The sequence below is a fragment of the Schistocerca americana genome, chromosome 11 (assembly GCF_021461395.2).
Source record: "Schistocerca americana isolate TAMUIC-IGC-003095 chromosome 11, iqSchAmer2.1, whole genome shotgun sequence".
Lineage (NCBI taxonomy): Eukaryota > Metazoa > Arthropoda > Insecta > Orthoptera > Acrididae > Schistocerca > Schistocerca americana.
Genome location: NC_060129.1, coordinates 58,404,077 through 58,418,447, shown reverse-complemented (window position 1 = coordinate 58,418,447; position 14,371 = coordinate 58,404,077).

Genomic DNA, 14,371 nt, shown 5'->3' with positions numbered 1-14,371 from the left:
ATACAGAAAGGTATGATTCTTGTTCAGAATGACGAGAAGAAGCGTTGCTGTTTCTTCACCAATGACACTGGGGGATTTTTTGTACGAAACAGTTAGCATGGCGATATTGTAATTGGCAGGGTATGGACACCCAAATAGATGACATCACGGTGTCACGCATGTGCGGAAAATCAGTCTGCTGCGTCACAAAAATTCTCTTCTTGGCCTAAGCCGCAAGTAACATGGCAACGTGTGCACATAGACTTCACGGGACCTTTTTGCAACGCTCGTTGGTTCATTGTAGTTGACTTTTATAGCAAGTTTTCTTTTTCTATGCACATGAACTCGATAACGTCACGTAGCACAGTTCAGGTGTTGTCCTCTATTTTTTGCCTCAAAGGTTTATGTGAAGTCATCATGTCAGACAACGGCCCTCAGTTCACGTAAAATGAATTTGAAACATTCTGTGAATGCAATTACATACAACATCCGACTAGTGTACTGTTCCATCCACAGTCAAACGTCGAAGTGGAACGTTTTGTCAGAACTTTCAAGCACCAAATGGCCAAAATTCGCTCCACACGCATGGGGATTAAGCATTCCAACTGTTTCTCGCCTCCCATCGTTCACACTCTCGAGATGGACCATTGCCAGTGGAATTGCTTCACAGTCATCATCGGGCAGTGTTTCACCTGTTCCACCCTCCTCAGCACCAGCGCTGAAGGAAGGCTGCAAGTGTTGCTTCGTGATGCATGATATTGTGTTTTACAGGGTATTTAGTGGCAGCAGACGGTGGGCGCGAGGTGAGATCATCCGTCGACTTGGCGCTTGCATGTATCTCATTTCAGGTCCAGACGGAGTGCAGCGCCTACATCACAAGTAACTCCGCCACTGTCGTGTGCACAGTGATCCTTCTGTGCCTCTTCCCCCAGATTCACGGATCCCAAGGACACTGCAGCCACAGCAGTCGCCAGAAGGTGTCATCACAACGCTGCGGGACGACCTCTTTGAGATGGAGCCTTCGCCTCCTCTGCCTCCTCTTGTCCTATCGATGGAGCTGGACTCGCCCACACGGCATTAGCCGATGCCTTATACATGTGGTTATTGGCCTCCAGAGGTGGACATGTATCCTTCTGATCGTTTTCCAGGGGATATTTCCTCCAGGGTGAAGGCTGGATGGCGGGGTACGACCGGAAGCTTGATGTCCCCTCAGCCACCGTTTCCATTGTAGCGTAGCGTCCACACGCCTGCCTCTCCCGCCGTTGTCGCGCTCCTTACACGACGACGGTCCGTCGCTTTGTGGGTGGTTGGGGGGAAATTTTCCGGCTTAACACCAACCGCTGGCACGACGATCAAGAATAGAAGAGCAGAGAGGGCTGTGAGACGATGTCAGCCAATAGTACCCTGACAAACCCCTCCCTAGGGCGACACCAAGACAGGAGCGGCCTCTGTGCAAAGAGAATACAAGTGCCACTCCACCTAGCTGTGGCAGAGTGTAAGACAAGCCGCCAATTAAACGCTACAGCAGTGACATGTATTGTTTAGCTTGCCTGAAATTGTATATACCGAACGACATTGATTATTTGCATGTCGCTATTTGCTTGTCACAATCTTTGCGAATATGCAAAGTTAAGTACTGTCAATGTAACTTACTGTGATAAACTCAATTAATACGATTTTCTTGAATTGTTGTCTAACGATCTGAGAAAACAACTTCCTAGGCACCCTAATTAGATGAGTGGGTAGACACAAAATTTCCTCCCCCCACTATTCTGCCAGCTCTTCCTCCCCCCACTATTCTTCCAGCTCTTCCTCGCGCCCCATTTCTCTGCTGTGCTCTCTCCCCCCTCACTTTTCTGCCTCTCTCTTCATCCCCCGATCGTTCTAGCCAGCTCTTCCACCCTCCTATTGTTCCACCCATGTCCTCCTCCCCCCATTTTTCTACCTAGCTTTTCCTCTTTCATCGTAATGCCCAGACGTTCATCCTGCCATCACTCTGCCCAGCTGTTTCTCCTGCCAACACTCTTCTTTCTCTCCAACCCCCTCGCCTCCTCTGCCTGTCCATTGCATCCTCGTCCCTTCTGTCTGTCAACTGCCCCATCAACTCCTTCTTTCTCTCTGCTCCTCTGCTGTCCTCCATCCCCTCATCGCCCCTTTTCACAGTCTGCCCTGCTCTCTCCTTCTCTCTATCCTTCAGTTCCTCCCAGCCTGTTCTCACTGTCCCCTGCCCCTTCTCACTGTCCGCAGCCCCTTCGCTCCCCTTTTCTGTCCTCAACCACCTCCTCAACCCTTTTCTCTGTCCTCCACCCTCTCTTCGCTTCTTCCCTCTGTCCTCCACCCCCTCTGTCCTTCACTCCCTACTCGCTCCTTATCTTGATCCTCCACCCCATCCTCCCTCCTTCTATCTGTCCTCTATCCCCACCTCGCCCCTTCTCTCTGTCCTCCACCACTACCTCACTCCTCCTCTGTGTCCTCCACGCCCTCCTCACTCCTTCTCTCTGCCCTCCACCCCCTTCTCATCTCTTCTGTCTGTCTGCTACACGCTCACCTCACCTCCCTGTCTGCCTCTGCTTGCTCCTTGCACCTGTCTTCCCCTGTTTGCCCCCTCATCTTCCCTCTGCTGGCTCCTCCACCTGTCTATCCCCTATTTGCCTCCTCTCTGGTCTCTTGTCACCTCATCTGTCTACTCCTCGCCGTTTCTATTGTGTCCATCTGTACCTCCTCCACTCCTATCCCTGCATGTCTGGACATACTCCACTCCTCTTCCTGCATGTCCGCACCTCCAACCTCCTGTGCTCCTCTCTCTCTCTCTCTCTCTCTCTCTCTCTCTCTCTCTCTCTCTCTCTCTCTCTCTCTCTCTCTCTCTCTCTTTCACTCCTTCCTTTCTCTCTTGTTCTGTCTCCTCTACTCCTCTCATTCTGTCTGTCTTCACACTCTCCACACTCTCTCCTTTCTATGTCATCTTCCCTCCTCTATTTTTTGTCTCGTCCTTAATGCTCTTTCTGTCTCATCCTTCCCACTCTCATCCTTCCTGCTCTCTCTCGCTCTCTTTATGTCTCAGCCTCTCCACTGTCATCGTTCCTGCTCTCTCTCGCTCTCGTTATGCCTCATCCTCTCCACTCTCATCCTTCCTGCTCTCTCTCGCTCTCTTTATGTCTCATCCTCTCCACTCTTTCTTTACATCTTATCCTCCCCATCTCTCTTTCGATCTCATCCCCCCTGTCTCTATCTCAGCCTTCACCACTCCCTCTTCCCCTTGTTTCTCTTTCCATCATTTCTTCCCACCCCTTTCTCTGTCTGTCTTGGTCCTTCTTTCTCTGTACACCTCATCATCTCCCTCTCTCACTATCCATCTACTCCTCCTTTTCTCTTTCCAGCCATGTCCATGTGCATCTATAGCACCTCAGCACCTTAAGACTTGCAATACACCACACAAACACATCACCTCCCCCCTCTCTCTGTATCTCCTCCTACCACTCCCCCATCTTGTAATCTCCCTCTTTGAGCATCTCCTTCTTAACCCTTGCTCTGTCCATCTAACCTTTCCCCTCTCTCTCTCTCTCTCTCTCTCTCTCTCTCTCTCTCTCTCCGTCCCCCCTCTCTGCTCAGCCATGCCCATCTGCACATGCAGCCCCTGCAAAGCATGCTAATACCATTCACAAACCACATCATTTGTGCTGGGCAGCCTGGAAGAAATGGGCTGAAAAGGCGTTTTGCCCATATCTCTGGTCCTTCGGGAGCTAGAAGGTTCTAACGTCTGCATTGCTGTTTCCCAGGTAGCAGGTAGTACAGTTATATTTTAACGTCCAATGGCTTGTTGGTGCAACCACTCTCTTCTGTCATTGGCTGTTTGTATAACTTCCATGTAATTCTCACATCCTATCCACTTTTCTATGGTTCCAAATACTTCATCATATGTCATTTTCTTCCTTTCTTTCTCAGCACCTTTACTCCCCTTGGCCTTCCAGATCGTTTTTTCTTTCTGCCACAGCTTGTTCCTATAACTTTGCACCATAGCCACACATCATCAACTTCAAGTCGATTGCTTTCCGATTTACATATGTCCAACTGTCACTTCCATAGAACAGTGTATTCCATACAAAAGAATTTGCAAAGGATTTTCTGACATATATTCGTATGTTTGCTGATTGAAATGTTTTTTATTCATAAATGCCTTCACTTCCATTAAGCATCTATTGTCCCCTTTGACTGTACTATCAAGATGACAAAATTGATTTACCTGCTCAATTATTATGTCATCAATTGTTATTTGCTATTAATTGCTCCCATATTTTTCCATACTACCATTATATCTTTTTGCAGTTTGTTCTCTTTCAGTTTCCATAGTTTATAAGTGTCTGAAAGGACTTGCAGCATTGTGTTCATTTCCTTTTCAGAGTCTGCAATTATCACAATGACATCTGTAAATCTGATAGTACTATACATTGTTTCACCACGGGCTTTTATTTCCTTCACTTTCTTTTTCATGACCTGAATTGCATTGTCAATCTACTTATTAAATAAAAATGAAGATAGGGGAAATCTTTGCATAACTTCTTTTCTGATCCTGTTTTCTTGCTGCTTTGGGGTTCTGATAAAGTTTAGTAATTAGCCTTGTATCCTTCTAGCCAAGAGCCATTCTTTTATAGTTTTGACAAAAAGCTCCTTATTCACATTGTCAAAAGGTTTTTCTACCTAAATGAAGGTGAAATAAATTGTTACATTCATATACATTCTTCTCTCCTGCAGTATGTGCAAGGCAGAAATTGCTTCTCTTGTTCCTCTATCTTCTCTTGATTCGAACTGGTGTTGTTTACCATACTTACCCAACGGCCTTGCCGCAGTGGTACCACTGGTACCTGTCAGATCACTGAAGTTTTAAGCGATGTCAGGCTGAGTTAGCACTTGGATGGATGACCATCCGGTCTGCCGAGCACTGTTGGCAAGTGGGGTGCACTCAGCCCTTGTGATGTAAACTGAGGAGCTACTTGATTGAGAAGTCTATTCAATTGACATACGGGTGGGGAGCAGTGTGCTGACCACATGCCCCTCCATATCTGCATCCAGTGACACCTGTAGGCTGAGGATGACACAGCGGCCAGTTGGTACTGTTGGGCCTTCTGAGGGCCGATCAGACGGAGTTTACTTTAGTTTTGGGTCCATACTTACACTCTTACCTTTTTATCCTGCTTTTAACTTTATTCATGTGTAGTTTTGAAGTGTGATAATATTGACAGTGTCCCATGATTGGAGCAGTTAAATGTCTATTCTGTTTCTGGTGTAATAATGGTTCTGCATTGTGTCTGCTGGCATTATTTCTATTTCATGGGAGTCATTTATTACTCTGAATAATTGATATTTCACGTTGTTGCGTAAAATTTTCAGCAAGTTTGCTGTGACTCCATCAACACCAGTTTTTTTTCCTTCTCTGAGTCTCTGAAGGTTAAGTTCAGATTCATGTTCTCATGACTAGAGGGCTATACATTTCTCTTTCGCGTTCATTGGTGCCTTCACTTCGGTTATTTTCATTCTTGAAGTCTTTACCACTGTACAGTTCTTCTATATCCTGTCTCAAACGAGTGAGTGTCAAATCATTGTGTATCACTGATATTCCCTCTTTATTTCTAGCTGCTACAGATTTAGTTCTAGGTTCGTACTGAAGGGCTTTGATTTTCTTACAAATTCGGTCCTGTTTTCCCTTTCTCTGATCTTCTTATACCTCTTGAGTAATGGTTTTAGTCCTTTATTCTCTTTATTCTCTGCATTTAGTTCTGGTGTGATTTTAAATTCTTTTGTAGTTAACTACTTTATTTTCCTTTCTGAGCTTGTTCCTTTCATGAATTAAGTTTGCTATTTCTCCTATCATCTAATATTTCATGGTTCCACTTCTCTTTTTCGTAAATTCTTGTTTGTTGCTTGAGTTATCCCCAGCTTGATATTATTCAACAGCACTGGCTCATCACTTCCATCAGCTATTTTACTGATTCTTCCTTCAAAGCCATTATAGTTAATTTTTATCCAATATGCGCATTGTGAGCCTGCCTTTATGCAAGAAACTTTGTTATTTGATTACTTATTTATTCGCTAAACAAGTTTTGGCGCCAAATATCTCATCAGTGGGTTCTTTAAATATAAAACATGCAGAAAATAGCGTAGTCATACAAACACAGTAACATATTACTACATTTTCACTGTTCGTTTTTTGGAATATAGTTTTCTATGGATACTTTCATCCACAGGTAGTTGCAGTTTCAGTTCAGATATTTAACTCATCCATTTCTGCATGAGGAATTGAAGTAGGTGTGATGTAGTACAATTGCTAGGTAACAATTCGAAAAGAAGAATAACAAACTTCTATTTATCACTTAAGCCCATTTGTTTGCATTAAATATTTTGTTATTCTGAAAAAAGAATCAAGCATGCTGTACACACGGAACATAATATTTAACTTCCGTACTCACACCCCTCTACAAGTCCTAGAAGTTTGTAACAGAAATTTCCGATCACACTGTATGTTTACACACCTGCCATTTGACTGTGGCTTCACTCACGTATGTATAAAGTACATGTGTCGGCCTACCACACCATTCTGACTACCTTGCCTTCATATTATTTCTCTGAAGGTGAATTGTAATTGGTAATATCGCCATGTGACCTGGGTTGTAGTGTCATATGGAGAAAACATCAGTTCAGTGGAATGTAGCAGTTAAACAAGTTTTGCTTGTCGATCCTTATGGCAGAGGTCAGGAGATCTTGGCCTTACAATGAACACACAGTGCATCCAGTTCTCCATTGGTAATAGATTCATGCAGTGATATAAACTTTTCTTCATCTGGCTGTCATTCTTCACTTTAAGTCGCCCCTCACACTGTTACGCAGTCTCTGAGCTCTGGAGGCAGCTAGAGTTGTCTCATGTAGTGTAACCAGGTGTCACACTGTGGGACTGTCTTAGATGCTTTGCTGGAAGCTGTGGTGCACAGCCTAGCTTGTTGTGTGGCTGTCTCCTGTGTACATTCCTGTGTATGGTCGAGCTTACATTTCTTGGCACTTGGGCCCATTTGGCAGCCAACTGCCATTTGATTCCATTTTGGCTCTTTGCTGGTCACACATAGTGTAATGTTACAGAAGGATGTGTGGGCAGTACCTTGTGAGTATGTCTGCAGGAGCAACAACATGTTGAGATGCTGCACAGGAGTCGTGGTCATGCCTCCTGTATGTACATGATGTGATGTGCACTGTGCATATCCCAGAGGCTTAATACAACAGCATGGGAAGTATCACACTGCAGTGAAGACAAATAGTGTAAAACATCTGTAGATTATTACCATACGTGTAGTCATGTTCTTGTGGAGGTGCAAGATGAGTGGAAACTGATGGAGCTTGCAGTATGGTGCAACCTTTCATGTGAGACACTTAGTGTCAGCTGTGATGGAGTTATAGACATCTATGGAAATGCCTCAGTGCTGATGGTCCACAAAGCATGCTACATTACCAAACCATCATGCAGGGCAGTCTGCACTACATGGGCTGGAAACACCACTCCCTCTCCCACCTTACAGTTCAGGGCAGATGGGCATGTCAACACAACAGTGCTTTACCATTCCTACTTAACATTCCTAATATGTAAGGTGGCCATCTGCAAGTGTAGTTGCTGTGTAGAAGGTTGGTATATCAGCTCACTAATACCCCTGTACACCTTCCTGTTGCCTCCCACATATGATCTACCTCTACTCTCTTTCCATATTCTCCAGACCTCTCTGAATTATCTCTCCTTATATCCCTGTCCATATCCCTCTGGCCACCACCTCATTCCCACCCTCCCTGTTTCCCTCTTCTTCTCTCTGGCTCTCTTTCCTCCAAAACTGGTCCCTGCTCCTTCTCCCATCCCTCCACCTATACAGTTCACCTTGTCCATTCTGGTATTCCCCTTACAACCGATGCCCCTCTCCTGCCCATCTGTATCTCAGCTCAGCCATATCTATGAGCAAGTGTAGCCTCCACAAAGCATGCTGATACTACCTGCACAACATACTTGCCATTTGGAGATCCATACACGCTAGGCGCTGAGAAAATACATTTCTTACCTGGATCTTCGCTCATGTGGGAGCTAGGACATTCTAATGCTGGCAGTGCTGTGACTTTTTTTTTTTTTTTTAATAGTATGTGCACCAAGTTTGTTTGTAACCCATCCAGTGGTTTAGAAGGAGATGCTGGTTATCAGAGTGTAGGGATTTTATTTCTTTTGTTATTCGCTCTGTCACAGTAATTGGAACCAAGTGGGCAACCTTAGTCCTAGTGGTCCCCCACAACTTTAAATTATTATTTTAACAGCGTAGAAATTGTCAAACACACACAAATCATGCAGCATACATTAAATATTCCCCAAAGCAGATTTGTTTATCCCCTCATTTAGGCCACCCACATTCTACAAACTGAATATAATACCACTAATTTCATTGTTTTACAAAATAATCATCATTGTGAAAAAACAAATGTACTTGAAATATCAATTTAAAACAGGGATACATGATATCTACTAACAAAATTTACTTTGACTTTTAAGACCATGAGCAAATAATTTTACCCTGTATAAATGCTATTCGCTAGATCTTGTATCAGTGCTGCGTTCTTATGCCCACACTAGTGCACTGATGATAAGAAACAATAACACTAAAAATAATTAATATCGTGTAATAACATTTTGGGAATACGTTTCTATTGATAACTTTAGTATGTAATTAACATTGCATGTTCACAGGTTTATAGCCATTGCAAATGTGAAATGTTGGTACACGAACAACCGGTATAACCACCAGAACATTGATTGGAAACACTCATGCATTTTCTTGTACAGGTGCTGGATGTCAGTTTGGGGGATGGAGTTCCATGCCTGTTGCACTTAGTTGGTCAGTACAAGGACAGTTAATGCTGGTTGCGGATGACACTGGAGTTGTTTGATGATGTCCCATGTGTGCTCGACCGGAGGGAGATCTGGTGATCAAGCAGGGCAAGGCAACATGTTTACACACTCTAGAGTACGTTGGGTTACAACAGTGGCATGTGGTCGAGCTTTGTCCAGTTGAAAAACACTTCCAGATCGAATCACCAGACTTGCATGCAACTTTGCAGTGAGGGTGCGTGGAATAACCACGAGAGTGCTCCTGCTGTCATATGAAATGACAAATGATAACTCCAGATGTAGATACAGTGTGTTAACAAGCAGACCCTCAACTGGCGTCATTATTAACAACACATAGCCATCACTGCTTTCCAGAGAGCTCTCGCTTGATACAAATGAAGCTGCAAAGCTGCAAATCATGGTAATTTGGGATTTATGGAATGCACACTACAGGGTGTCTGGCTCTGAACTGTCCCTGAATTTGTAACAGTTCATTGTGTTTCTGTGGTGCCAACTGCTGCTGCAGATTAAGTACAATGCGACAGTGCCATATGCCATACATGATGGTCTTCTCTCTCAGTAATGTTACATGGCCATGCAAAGCCTAGTCTTCTTGTGGCTGTTGATCCTTATGACCCCCACAGCCAGCAGTCGTATACAGTGGCTACATTCCTGCCAAGTCTTTATGCAGCATCACAGAAAAATCATTCAGCTCCTTGTGGAACTATTACCTGACTTCATTCAAACCCAGTAAGGTACTGATAATGGGGTCTTAATCACCCTAAAGACATGCCTGACTAACATCAACTCACCACATCTAATCTCAAAGGTAACTAAAGCTCATGATCGTTGCAGTGTGTATTTAAAGGAAACCTGATTTAGATCCCCATAGTGCTGCTCCTAGCGCCTCTGTTATGGGACTGTGTGAAACCTGAATAGACATTATATTTTAGATATAGAGTCATGCTTACCAACTTTTGTATATGTTGCATGACTCCTTGTCGGTGCTGAGATTTTCTTCTGTCATTGTGTGTAAGTTCAGCATCGAACAAATTATGATCCGTTGAAGGCGTTGGTACGTTAATCAGGTACGTCATGTTTACATAATTTCAAGTAAAATGCAAAACTCTGTCCACAAATAGGATTTTTTTCACGTATCTTATCTTTTCTTTACCTTTATTTAGCCCCAGCACATGGTAATATCTTATTACATAAGCAAGTAAGAAACATGATATTTATCGAATTTTTTAAAAATGTACAGAGGCCCCATGGCCTCATCCAAGGGTGCAGGCACTGCCCCAAGGCCAGCTGATATGTCGCTTCCAGAAAACAGTTGGCCTTACGATCGTAAGTGCAGCGAAAGTATCCAACCTTAAATTAAACTCCCAAGTGGCCGCCAGTGGGGGTTGGAGTGGCCCCCACATAGCTCTGCTGATCCGTACACAGCTGAAGTGTTTGGTGGCAACCTCTTCTGTTGCTCCCTCAGAGATTGGTGCCACTTCCCCATCGTAATGAAAAATGCCCCTGAACATAAAGAAAAATTCTTAGTCTACATGCAAGAAAGGTATATTTACACAGAATATTCAAACAAGTCTTCCTCCCACCCTAAATAAATTACAAAGTTTCTTTCCACAAATCTGAGGGCCCTCTCACCTCTCTCTCTTGATACCGGAGACCCACTTTTGCTTTATTAATTCTTTCACAACTGAAAGTTTACATGATATTCCTATAATCTATTTTTATATGGATCATCAATTTCAGTCCTCAAGATGGTGAGGCCCCACTTACCACACTAGATGGGTCAGTGCAAGTTGTAGAAACCAATACAATCACCCCACAAACATGCATCTTGTCATAACTCAAAATCGCAAAAAGGACAGTAAAATTACCTATGGACTCTACCATCGCATTATACTTGACATCCAAGGATAAAGAAGTGGATTATATTTTAGTTGTAATCTAGACGCACAGACAACACTACCAACTGCATGAGATGTGTGAGAAAACTAATGAGACTATCAACACTGTAAGTGATTTGGCAACACTGTGTTGTGCTACTTATGGAAACCGCTATGTTCATCACTTCCAGATTGTCCTTGGGACTTTTTCCTTTTCCTGAAACTGAGAAATGTCTTCAAAGATCATCATTTTGTGACTCTGGAGAACATTGAAAAGAAGCTGACTGACATGTTAAAGGACCTAACTCTCAGCACTGCTTCCAAAATTAGGAACAACCACTCGACTGGTCAACAGCTGCCGAAGGACACTACTTTGAAAGGGGGTTTCTACTTTGAAAGGTTGTTTGAAAAAAAGTAAAACTTTGGTAGATAAAAAACCAGTATCACTACTTTTCTCACACATCGCTTACATGGCCATTGCTTCTGTTCTTCGTTTGTTACCCTCTACCAGTTGTACAACAACAACAACAACTACTACTACTACTACTACTACTACTACTACCACCACCACCACCACCACCACCACCACCTGTACAAATACTATTATTATTATCAGACTCCCACAACTATACACATAGCGACTCACAATCTGCAAATCTGCCAGAAACAAATTACCAATATTATTATTGAAAAGCAATAAAAATTACATAACAAATATCTTGTTCAATAATAATCTCGGATCTGTCAACACTCAGAACGAACAGCTTATATGACCACACACAAAGTAAAATCAAATTATGCAGCAAATTCCAAAAAATTGTCGAAGTTGCAATATTAATTCCTTCTATTACCTAATGATTACTTTCTAGCCTAAGCTCATTGCCAGATCATCCATTAAGCTAATGTTATTATATGGTTACAGCAGCCACACCACCATTATTTCCAGTTAAATGTGTCTTGTAAATTAGTGCTGGCTTGAACTTTATTCACAGATCTGGTGAATGAAGTTCAGCACTGCACTAATTTATATGTTTAACTCGAATGAGTGATCATATAGCTGTCATATTGGACATTATTACATAGTTTGGTGGATGATTTGATAATGACCTTTTACTTGAAACTAATCATCAAATAATAAAGATAATTAATATCACAACTTCCACAGTCCAGTTTGTTGCGTAATTTGGTAAATCATACATTTACCGTGGTCATGCTTTCCAGTATCCTCGAAATCAGTAAACAAAATACAACGATAAACTCAGTGAATGAAAGTACAAACTGAGATAACTATAACATACATCAAGCCATACATGGTTGAAATACTTTTCTTTTCTTTCTTGTAAAATCTGCTCTTTCTGTTGTATCCTCTTTCCCTTATTGGATACCTTCTCAGCAGATGCGGGTAGGTTTAGCTTAAGATTCCAAAGGTCGCCTGGTACAACGTGAAAAGCAGCGAATAACATATTTAGCGTTAGTGTGTTTTATTTGTAGTTTCTTTCTTAAATTCCATGTATGTTTTTCTATTTAAGTGGTGTAATCTCATCTTTTGTAACTTTAAATGCAAATTCAGACAAACTGTAGCACTGCCATTTTTCATATGTTAGTTTTAAAGAGGCAGCAGCCGTTCGTTTCAGCTTAAGCAGTCAGTGATTCAGTCAGTGAGAGTCGAATAGTCAGTCGTCTGTTACACACCAGCAGAACAGCAAGCTATGTATTTAGTTCTTTTTCTGTTTTTTAGTAGTATATTTTGCAGAGTCCGTTCATGTTTTTATATTTAAAACGTTTAATCTCTTCTTTTGTAACCACTGAGTCGGGCAGAAAGTAGCACAGTTGTCATTTCTTCTGAACAGTCAGCTACACAGCTCATTAACACACAAGCCTCGACAGGTGACATTTCAGTAGGATAACAAGTTGATTATCTAGGTTTCCATTTATGCTTTTGCGGTGTACTTCTTCAGTTAGTCGTACTAGGATGGATAGCATGTGTGCATGCTGTGTGCTGACACAAGAGGCGCTGGCCACAGTTCACAAACAGCTGAATTCACTTTTGGCTACAGTAAGCCATCTTCAGGGTGCTGCCTCACTGTCTACTGGTGGCAGAGAATCTGGCACACTACATGGAACACCTCAGGTATCCCTTGAGTAGTAAGTGGGCAGGTTGGGTGCACTAGGAGATAATTTACTGACCAACTAAAAAGAAAAAAATAAATAAGTTAAATCAATAAAAATTTATTCAAACAATGACTTTCAAATCGTGAAATTCATTATCATTACTTTTAGTTCTCTTCATTCCTTTATACTTCAGCACAATATTTCAATCTTCAAGAAACTGAAAGTCCCAATTAGTTATTATTATATTAAACGTGACTGGCGAAATAATTTTAAATTTAGTATCAAGCTCGACGCAACTTTTCTCTCCATATCTAGTCGTTAAATATTCACATCCCATAATGTAATACAATTCATTTACTTGTAGTGCACTAATCATTTTAAATGAATTAGTATTGCATGTTTTATCAAGCTTTTTCAGTGGGGTATACATTTGTTTAAAATAAACTTTTTATAAGACTATAAATTCTTAGTATTATAAATATAACTAATGTGTGGGATGGATTTAAATTTGGTATTTTTATTGACAAAAAAATAAACTGAGAGAAGCAGCTTGCTTATAATATTTCCAAAGAATATTTTAAATCATCTTTAATTATAGAGCATTTGAGAATTGAGGAACATACTGGAAGTTTTAATATATTAAAACAAATTTATGAAGAATACATAATGAGATTTAATAATTACGATGGAACTGATATAGAAATACGGGAAGAAATTGAAAACTCTGGTTCTCTCTTTTTTATGAACAAAATATATGTATCGAATTATAATTTACCTAAAATAATTCAAAAATATATTAATCCTATTAATTTTTTAATAGTTTCTCTCTCAATAATTAGAGATTTACAAAAAAGAGAATACAATAAAAATCAACTAATAAATGTATGTCATTTGTACAACAATTGTTGAATGAATTTTGTTCTTACATTAGAAGATATGGAAATTTATGTTAAACTTATTAAATAATAAATATTTTTAATATCCATAAGAAACTGTATCATAATTATCTAGAGGTACTCTTTTATCAGACTGAAATGACAATTCTTTCTTAGCCAGTTTATCAACTACAGTTTTAGTATCAACATATATAATGATCTGACTGTATTCTAATTGTATCTTTTTCTTCACATCACCGTCAATCTTACCATAGATTCGCTATTCAGTTTTTCGATATTCTTATAATTTAATGTGAATCCCTTTACTTACATCTCTGTTTTTTTATCATTTTCCTCATAACAGTAACTTTTTAGGCTAGTTGATACTCAATCTGTCATTCTGTTATTTCCTTATTCATCAATCTATTCGTTTAACATAGAACCTGTTTCCGCAGTATTTACTCCATTATTAATACATACTATACTATCTGTATCAAAATATATAAGAGATTCTCCTTGTTTATCTAAAATGTCATACAATCTAATCCTTGCATTTGAGGTAGTGAATGCAGCTATAAAACTTTGTGGCTGTGTCGCTTTCCACATAA